Consider the following 10,868-nt stretch of genomic DNA (forward strand, 5'->3'; position numbering starts at 1 on the left):
CTGCTTACTTTTGGTGGAGGATTGTATTCAGAAATCAAGATTTGGGCTCAGTGTGTTCACTCCTACTGGGGTGTCATGGCTACTAGGTCTTAGCAGCAGTCAGAGCTGTGAAGTATATGTGTGTATATACATATGCATATATGTATATATATACACATCTATCAGTTATATACGTATACATATATACATATGTATATACACACATCTGTATTTATATTTCTATATCTGTCTCTAAATATAAACACCATGAGTTTACACTGATGCATTCAATTCCAATCCAGCCCCTCTGAATACTTGCAAGCCTTTCCCTGCTACACACTTATAAATCCCCCTTTGACAGTGAGAAACCAGGTGCCCATATTTTTTCGTATTGACTTCAGTATATTTATTTGCTTGATCCCCACTGCATTTAACAATCTCCTGACCATACTCGCTGCCTCCTTGTCCTGCTGCCTCCAGAAACACTTCTCAATAGTGTCATCTTCTGGGGCGCCTGGGTGGCACAGCAGTTAAGCGTCTGCCTTCGGCTCAGGGCGCGATCCCGGTGTTATGGGATCAAGCCCCACATCGGGCTCCTCCGCTATGAGCCTGCTTCTTCCTCTCCCACTCCCCCTGCTTGTGTTCCCTCTCTCACTGGCTGTCTCTATCTCTGTCAAATAAATAAATAAAATATTAAAAAAAAAAAGAGTGTCATCTTCTGGCTACTCAAGTATCATCTGCATGGCACAGCACTATCCAGGGGATGTCAATTCTCCCCATATTGGATGGCATACATTCTGTGCCATTCTAACCAAAACTCCAAAAGGAACTCAAAAAACTTTCCAAAATTTATAAAGAAAAATAAAGGTCCATGAATAATTACGATATCGGTTTTGAAAGAGAAGAGCAGGGGTGCCTGGGTGGCTCAGTCAGTTAAGCATCCAGCATCTGACTTGATTTCCACTCCGGTCATGATCTCAGGGTTGGAGACAGAGGCTCGGTGAGGCTCTGCGCTGCACGTGGAGCTTGGTTAAGATTCTCTCTCCCTCTTCTTCTGCCCCTGCCCCCCCCCCCCCGCCACACACGCACGTGCTCTTTCTCTCTTTTTCTAACAACAACGAAAAATTTCTTAAAAAAGAGAACAGCAAAGAAGAATATGTTAGCCTTGGAAATGTGCAGCTTAGATCCTCCGAGAAAGAACTCACAGTTTGGCTTGTAGGGATTGTGATCACTACATAGCCTCCAGCTGTCAGCTGCTTCGGGGTTAGCCTCAGCTGCTCAGAGCTATTTTGCCCAAGGTCACGTCTTTCTGGGGCTGCCAGGATACGGTGACTAAGGGCTAGCAGGCTACAGCCTGGTCACTTCTGCCTGATGCTGGACACTGACAGTTAACACTTGTTCCAAAGTACTTCACTGGGTTGGCTGAGGCTTTGTTGACCTGAATCTTGGTTTGAATACTTTCTCTGCCCAATTCTGCCCCCCCCCCCCACCACTACCAATTCCCTTCCACAAATGCTAGTCCGTAATAAACCTTTTGCATCCCAAAGTTCATCTCCAATTCTGCTTCCAGGGAATCTGACATGTGACAAGGAGAGATTTACTTTACTAAATATTATAATATAAGGCCATAGTCACAAAATTACCATGGTGCTAGCCTAGGAAGAAGGCGATGATAGACAATAGTATCTTTGTGGTCACTAATGTTAAGAAAAAATTTAAGTTTATGAGATATTTTCCTAAATGACAATGGAATGAATTAACTAAGATATAAAGAGTTTTCAGAAATTGTAGGAATGAAACTTAAATGTCTTTAGCATTGGGATACCTGGGTGGGTGGCTCAGTTGGTTAAGCGTCTGCCTTCAGCTCAGGTCATGATCCCGGAGTCCTGGGGGAATTCATCGGGAGGCTGCTTCTCCCTCTGCCTGCCACTCCCCCTGCTTGTGCGCTCTCTCTCAATCTCTGTCTCTCTCTCTGACAAATAAATAAAATCTTTGTAAAAAATATCCTTAGCATTATTTTTTTTTAAGGAGTGAGCCTTTTTTTCCCTATAAGCCCTCGGAATCATATTCTATGTTGATCCTTATGCTGAGCTATTTACCCGAACACATGGTATTTTGTTCATCTGGTTCTCAGGAAAAAACAAACAACAGTTCACTGTTGTCTTTGTTAGGTGACTGGGGGGGGGGGGGGGGAAGAATCACCAGAAAGGAGTTATTTATAACTAGGTAGCAAATATTATAACTAGGTAGCAAATTTTCCATGGAAAATTTGTTTCTTTTTAAGCCTGAAAAGGTGTAAAATACATCTGAGTTAGGCAAAATTAAAGTGTTTAAAGCCAAAGGAAGTCTTCAAAGAAAATTTTAAGTAAGAAAAAGAAAGTTTGGTAAAATCACAGATAGTGCTTAAATATTCTTACTGAGCTTTGGCAAAACCTACATTTCAAAATTTACATCTGAGATTCTTCCCATCTAACAAAAATGACCTCTCATTACTGAGCAGTTCTCATGTCATCTTTGAAAGGTTGATTATACAGAGCCTGCTATGTAGCAGCTACCCAAACAAATGGGTGACTTGTTCTGGTCAATGAACTGATTATGGGCAGAAGTGAGACACATGACTTCCAGGCCAGGTTATTTTCATGGGTCTGAAGATGCAGGTGCAGTCATTAGAGATGTAAATTATCTTCAAGGTTGGAAACAGAACAGACACAGCTGGGCATAGAATTCACATCTACTCACTCCTTACACAATGGTCTTTCAATGCTGGCCTCCAAGAGTACTAGATATGAGATGAGATGAGAAGAGATACGATATGATACAATACTAGGTTATTATATATTTTTAAAATTTTATTTATTTTTGCAAGAGAGAAAGCGAGCAAGCACGAGCGGGGGTGGGGAGATGGAAGGAGAAGCAGACTCCCTGCTGAGCAAGGAGCCCGACGTGGTACTTGATCCCAGGACCCTGGGTTCATACCCTGGGATTATGACCTGAGCTGAAGGCAGACACTTAACCAACTGATTCACTCAGGCACCCCATACTAGGTTATTATAAAAAGTAGTTTCATCCATGTAGGTGAATCTTAATTATTTCTTGAAGTTAATACAGTAATTATTAATACCAAAAAAACACACAAAAACCCCACAATACAGATTTCTTAAATACCCTTCAGTTTAGGGGAAAAAAAATCAGGGTAACTTATATGAACTTGTGGAATAATGATACTACTTGTTGAGTGAGGACTCCAAGTCTTGAACTAAGCACTTTACCTGCCTTATTTTATTTCAGACGTAAAACAATTCTACAAAATAGGTACTGTTTTTAAATCTCATCTTAGAGATGGGAAAAATAAAGCACACAGAGTTTAAATTTCTTACACAAATTCACACAACAGGTAGATGGAAAAATTTGAACTCAGGAGATTCTAGTAATTTGGTTTTTATCCTCTTCACAGATGAAGGTAAATGCTAGTGTGGCTTTGTATGTAATTAAAAGATAGCCAAACTTCCTTTTTACTTTTCTATATCAATTTAAACACCGTGCTATTGACATTTAACAAATGTTTACCCACTAAGTCTTTGAAGTTCTGCATCATTTAATTGGGATTGTTGTTTCTTCAGAGCATAAAAGCTCCTGCGCTGACTAATACAGTTATTCTTGAAAGATGATAAAAGCATTAGAATATATTTAACAATTCCACTAACCAGTCCACACTCTTTTCTTAAAAATCCCATTAATATTCTTTTATTTGTGATTTCTCATTGAAATGCCTTTCTCATTGAAATGCCTCTTAAGTTCAAGGGCTGTCATTTGTCACTAAAGCCATGTTATGCTGAATGTCTTATACAATTACATATGTTTATGACTTATTATTTTGCCTGCAGGCCTGTAATTTCTTCTCAAGCATTGTCTTATTGATCTAATAACGGTTCTTTTCAAATCAATTGAAACGCAGAAGTAACAAATTCCAAAGCATACACCGTGGAAGACTTGAAATACTGTAGATAAACTGGTAGGACATAAAACAAAGGACAACTCCTCTGTTCATAGGATGGGTGGCATTTCATGTTCAGAGAAAGAGAATAAATATACTCAAGTGATGAATGACATCTTGATCTTTTCCACACATTCACTTAAAAAAAAAAAAGAAAATATAATCTCCACTAGTTGCTTGCAGTTGATGTAACCTTAGCATGAAAAACTCCCTGTTAAAACTCTCCTTGAAAATTACTCTGTAACATCTCTCCGAAAGCTTTTATTCTTTCAGAGCCTCCTTGACAGACGCTCTCCTAGACGCAGTGTTAATGCTGCCGGTAAACTCTAGATGTTCCAAACAGACAGGGATGTGGCTGCGCAGATGCTCTTTCATACTGTGTGACACTTTGGATTCTGGCAAACTCCTCAACTGCTCAGTTCTTGGACCTATCACCCTTTCAGAAACTTCAGGACCATTGTCATCATTATACTTCTGAAACCGGTTGGATATCTCCTTTGATAATGCTTTATGACCTTCAACAAATCTCTGATTTTTCTGGCCCTCAGTTTCTACTTCTTTAAAAGGAGAAGTTTGGACTAAGTATTCCCGACTTTCCTTAGACCTTGAGTTATTAGAGCTCATCAACGTCAAGTGCTTGAAAGCTGCAAACAAATAATTTTACAGGTGCATATTTTAATAAAACACCTCAGTGTGTAAAAAAGAATTGCAAAATTGTGTAGTACCTACCATGGCACATTGGGTAAAATAAGTTGACTCAACTTTGGATGAACCCACACATCTTTATTTGACGTTACTAATACTATAGTGCTGTTGTTGGTTCCGCATATGTGTAACCACCGTTAGAGCTTAAAACATTAGGAGTTTTGGGGCGCCTGGGTGGCACAGCGGTTAAGCGTCTGCCTTCGGCTCAGGGCGTGATCCTAGTGTTATGGGATCGAGCCCCACATCAGGCTCCTCCGCTATGAGCCTGCTTCTTCCTCTCCCACTCCCCCTGCTTGTGTTCCCTCTCTCGCTGGCTGTCTCTATGTCTGTCAAATAAATAAATAAAATCTTTAAAAAAAAAAAATTAGGAGTTTTCTAGGAAGGAGACAGTGTACGTAGGAAATTTTTGCATGCCTCTTGGTGAAAGCATGGCCATCAGCTTCAAAATTTGGCACATACCTTAAGGGGATATGAAGACTGGAAGCCTTCATTTGACCCCTGAAATACCCAATGTCTTCCTACAACCCCATATATATATATATACCAAAATCTCTTGCTGTTCCCTGCCCTGGGATCTTCTGCCCCAGGGCCAATCCTGGATTCTATAGCGTCCAGCTATAGTCAGCAAGTGTCCCCAGGGCAAACATATCTACAGATCCTCGGTGTCATTCAGTACTCCCTCTAAGGCCATCAACCGTTACCCATTTTGGTTCAGTCTGCTGCTACTAGTACATACTGTGTTATGCATTCTTTTCAAATTCATATCTGAATCTTCAGTCAAATGTATACTTTGCCTAGTTTACTGTGGTTTCACTGGGGAATATTATATCTGAATCAATTTTCAAATGCATATTTTACCTTATTTACTCTTAATGCCCCCATACGGCCCACAAATCATTTTTCAAACAAAAGGAAAAAGAGGGGCATCTGGCTGGTTCAATTGGTAGAGCACTGGCTCTTGATCTCAGGGTTGTGAGTTTGAGCCCCAAGTTGGGCGTAGAGCTTACTTAAAAAAAAAAAAAAGCAGCAGCAGCCTTCGTGACTTTGACTTCTGTCAGTATGGAAGGCTAGACACTATAAAACATTCCATTACTCCAAAGCAAGGAGATTCTGGAAGAGGTTAATTTTTTAATACATCACATGGGATTGCAATAAATAAAGAAAATCTAAGTGGTCCCTAATAAAAAGTATGCTAAAAGCAGGATGGTAGTGTGAGTAGCAAGAAGCTTGGAGGTTGCACTGCCCTGACGGTAAACCTATCAGCACACCAACTGATCAGAGACCAAACCTTGGCCTAGTTCCAAGCAGACATCTTGAACCTTGACCCTGAGATTCCTAAATAAGAAAAGATCTTTGGAAAAAGCTAAAGTCGTTCCCAAGATGGTAGCTCCTGTTGGAGCTAGGTAGCTCCTAGTAGAAACATCAAAAAATCCCCAGGTTAGGCCTATAGGATCCCCAAAGATAAATACATATAATCTTACAATCAGAGATGGACAAACATAAGAGAAAATAAGCCACTATGACCTACAATCAGAACAACAGGCATGGGGCGCCTGGGTGGCGCAGTCGTTAAGCGTCTGCCTTCGGCTCAGGGCGTGATCCTGGCGTTCCGGGATCGAGTCCCACATCAGGCTCCTCCGCTATGAGCCTGCTTCTTCCTCTCCCACTCCCCCTGCTTGTGTTCCCTCTCTCGCTGGCTGCCTTTCTCTGTCAAATAAATAAATAAATCTTTAAAAAAAAGAAAAAAAAAAAAAAAAAAAGAACAACAGGCAGATTTAGACTTCCATGGTCTTCAGATATTGAAATTATAAAATTGAAATATAAAATAACTTCCTATGAAATTTTAAAATTGAATTACAAAAATGATCAAGACAATAAGAGATTATCAAAAGTGACTGGGAATTTTTGAAAGAGAAATAAGAGTGTACTTGGTACGCCTGGGTGGCTCAGTTAGTTAAGCGTCTGTCTGCCTTCGAGTCAGGTCATGATCTTGGGGTCCTGGGATCCAGCCCCCTGTTGGGCTCCCTGTTCTGCCAGGAGACTGCTTCTTCCTCTCCCTCTCTACGGAACCCCTGCCCTTGCCCCCCCCCCCAGGCTCTTGCTCTCTGACACTCTCTCAAATAAATAAAATCTTTATTTTTTTTAAAGATTTTATTTATTTATTTGAGAGAGAGTGAGCGAGCGAGAAAGAGCAGGAGCTGGGGGAGAGGCAGTTGGAGAGGGAGAGGCAGACTCCCGGCTGAGCAAGGAGCCCCGACACAGAGCTCAATCCCAAGACCCTTGGGATCTGGCCTGAGCCAAAGGTAGAGGTTTAACTGACTGAGCCACCCAGACTCCCCTCATAAAAATAAAATCTTTTTAAAAAAATACAGTGTTCTTGAAAATATATATTAAAAATATCATTGTTTTTTTTTTAAGATTTTTTTTATTTTATTTATGTGACAGAGAGACAGCCAGCGAGAGAGGGAACACAGCAGGCGAGTGAGAGAGGAAGAAGCAGGCTCCCAGTGGAGGAGCCCGATGTGGGGCTCGATCCCGGAACGCCGGGATCACGCCCTGAGCCGAAGGCAGACGCTTTAACGACTGCGCTACCCAGGCGCCCCTAAAAATATAATTGTTGACATTTTAAAATTAATTAAGCCATTGGTTAAACAGATTAGGCACAGATGTTAAGGACGTAATGGAAGTTGGATCTAAATAAATCATCCAGAATGTCATACAAGAAAACAAGGGGATAAACATTTTGAAAGTGGGAGTGAGAAACATGGAAAATAGGATAGTAAGTCTAATTTATAGATTTCTTGGGGATAAATTAGTGAGAACAGAGAAGAAATGGCTGATAAGTTGATAGATGATAATTTTTCACTTCTGACAAAAGATATAAACCCATAAACACCCAAAACATTTATCGCAAGCTTGATAAATAAAACACTCTACACCTAGAAACTTTATAAACTCCAGAATACAAAGGAATACTTTAAAAATCAGCTTAGGAGAAAAAATGATTTGGAAATGAATGACCACCTGACTGCAGACTCCACAGCAACAATTCAGGTTAGAAAACTAATTGAGTAACGCCTTTCAAGTGCCAAAGGAGCCTATTAACCTGGAATCAGAAAATGATGAAGGATTTGGAAGACAAGCTGGCGGAACAAGAGTCCCCCAGCTCTAAGAAGGAACCACCCTTAACAGAATTTTACACCACCCTGGAAGGAGCCCTCCACCCTTTCTCACGTGATAGATAGATGACAAAAACCCAATTGGATGACACGTGCGAGGGTTAATCAGATTAAACCAGCCCGCCAACAAAGCCCATAAAAACCCCTAGACTTAGAAACTTTTGTTTGTAACCCTCTTGGGTCCCCTCCCTCTCTAGGTGCTTTGTACTGTTGCTCAGTAAAACCTTGCTTTGCTGCGCACCACTCTGTCTGGTCTACCTCTTCATTCTTCCAGGCCACATGACCAAGAACCTCCGGCACAGAAGGAGAAGGAAATCCTGTACCAAAAACATTCATCCACTCTCAGTTCTGTACCTACTGAAATTATCTTTCAAGAATGAAGGCAGGGGCACTGGGTGGCTCAGTCGATTGAGCGCTGGACTCTTGACTTCGGTGCAGGTCATGATCTCAGAGTCCTGGGATCCAGCCCCATCTTGGGCTCCCCATAGGCAGGGAGTCTGCTCATCTCCCTCTCCCACTTACCTCCACCTGCTCGTTTTCGTGCGTATGCACTATCGTGCTCTCTCTCTCTCAAATAAATCTTAGAATGAAAGCAGAATAAATCTATTTTGAGATTAATATTTGAGAGAATCTTCCACAGATCTTCACCAAAAGGATTTTTTTTTTTAACCAAAAGGACTTAAAAAAAAATTGACTTCAGGAAGAAGAAAAATCTTGGAACAAAGACCTGAGATCTGGTGAGCAATAGCAAAGAAATTGGTAAACTTGTGGGTAACATTAAACATTATTTATATGAAGTAAAAATGTTATAATGTCTCATTTGTGTATTTTTTAAAGAATTAAGCGGAAATACTGAGTAACAATAAGTTACGAGTTAGGAGTGAAGGATTTAAGAGGTATTCTAAAGACTTCATGTAATTCAGCAGAGGGACAGATATGAACTATAGAACTGTTGGTATAAGTAGGCATGACAAACTTCAAGAATAACTAGTAAAAAAAAATGGGAATAGTATGTAGACCTTTAAAATGTGTAGAGAGGTAAAATGAAATAAAAACTAAAAGAACAAACAAAATAACTTTAATTTTTGTAAAGAAAAAAATGAAAAAAGCAAACCATTGAAAAAGCAAAACATGGGGCGCCTGGGTGGCTCAGTCGTTAAGTGTCTGCCTTCGGCTCAGGGTGTGATCCCGGCGTTGTGGGATCGAGCCCCACATCAGGCTCCACCACTGGGAGTCTGCTTCTTCCTCTCCCACTCCCCTGCTGTGTTCCCTCTCTCGCTGGCTGTCTCTATCTCTGTGAAATAAATAAATAAAATCTTTTAAAAAAAAAGAAAGAAAAGAAAAAGCAAAACATATACACAGCAAAAAGTTAGATGATAGAAACAAATTCTAATATGCACTTAGACTAAAATTCCAGTTAAGATTCAGAGATTGTCAGATTGTTATAAAATGGAACAACCAGGCTTTCTAGGGCTGGCCATAAATGAATAATTGGTACTATACTTACTCTCTCATCATATACAACTATGAAATTGCCAAAATACATGAAGCAATTATTTGTAGGCATTGAACAATAGATGGTGCTGATCTGTGATCTTTGAGAAAATGGAAATACATGAGGTGAGCTCCATATTCAACCCAATTTTCTGCCTGGGCACCCCTCCAAACCATGGTGAAAGGAGGTGGAGCCTAAACAGAGCAGGAGGCAGATTCTAGACTACTGTAGTGAGCGTAATGTGTGAGGAAGGTTAGAGGAAAGATCCACACAAAAAGCAGCGCAAAAATTATGCAAAGGGATTCCTTTAATGGAAATCCAGTCTTTGACTGAATGCTACGTAAGTTGCATGTGCTCGAGAAAACATCCAGGAGACCTGAGAGAAAACAGCTGCTAGTGGATTGCAAGAACAGAGATGTTCGAGAGATCTTTGTCTTTTACTCTGGGCTTTGAGTTTGGATCTCATAACTCTCATGCCTAAGGAACAGGGCTACTTTAGCTGTTGAATAAGGGAACGCTAGAATAGTCGTAAAAAAGGAAAAAACAAGGGGCGCTGGGTGGGGCAGTGGTTGGGCGTCTGCCTTCGGCTCAGGGCGTGATCCCGGCATTCTGTGTTCGAGCCCCACATCAGGCTCTTCTGCTGGGAGCCTTCTTCTTCCTCTCCCACTCCCCCTGCTTGTGTTCCCTCTCTCGCTGGCTGTCTCTCTCTGTCAAATAAATAAATAAAATCTTAAAAAAAAAAAAAAAGCTCTGACAAGATCAGGCTAATCCAAATTAAAAATTAACTTACTTCCAGAAAAAGAAAAGTCTTAGCATTTTTAAGAGGAAGACAACAAAATCCAGCTGCTCTACAACATAATGTCCACGATGTACAACATTCAATAAGACTTACTAGTTGCAAGACTAGACCTTCAGGGATCATTTCTATGGTTTGCTACTAGAGAACGTGCAGAGAACCTGAAACCATGAGGAGGGCGCACTGTCCCTTCCTGAGCGTGAAGCTGACTCCACTGGGAGTTTTTTTTTTGCAATCGCCCTTCGTCATTGATGATCATTCTTCTCCTTTGGAGAAGCTGGAGGGAAGGGACGCTGTCTGAGTAAAACAAAACAAAGCAAAACAAGAAACCTTACTAGTTGTGAGAAAGGAGAGTGTGATAAATCACCAGGGAGGAGACAAAAGGTAGAAACATATCCAGAGATGGCAGAGATTTTTTTAAAGGTTTTATTTATTTATTTGACAGAGAGCAAGAAACCACAAGCGGAGGGAGAGGGAGAAGCAGGCTCCCTACCCTCAAAATAGAGATCTTTAAAGGACCTCAATATAGGGGCACCTGAGTGGCTCAGTCTGTTAAGCATCTGCCTTTGGCTCCTGTCGTGATCCTGGGGTCCTGGGATAAAGCCCCGCATCAGGCTCCCCGCTTCTCCCTCCCCCTGCTTGTATCTCTCCCACCCTCTGTCAAATAAATAAATAAAATCTTTAAAAAAAAAAAAGGACCTCAAAATAGCTATTTTAAGT

The 10,868-nt window shown here is 40.9% G+C and overlaps 1 pseudogene; it reads left to right on the forward strand.

Annotated features, from left to right (window-relative positions):
- Positions 1 to 10,251: 10,251 nt before the first annotated feature.
- LOC123784004 (small nucleolar RNA U3) lies at positions 10,252 to 10,454 on the forward strand (annotated as a pseudogene).
- The last annotated feature ends 414 nt before the right edge of the window (positions 10,455 to 10,868 follow it).

This window comes from Ursus americanus, chromosome 6 (genome assembly GCF_024610735.1).
Source record: "Ursus americanus isolate L20-20 chromosome 6, mUrsAme1.1.p, whole genome shotgun sequence".
Taxonomy (NCBI): Eukaryota; Metazoa; Chordata; class Mammalia; order Carnivora; family Ursidae; genus Ursus; species Ursus americanus.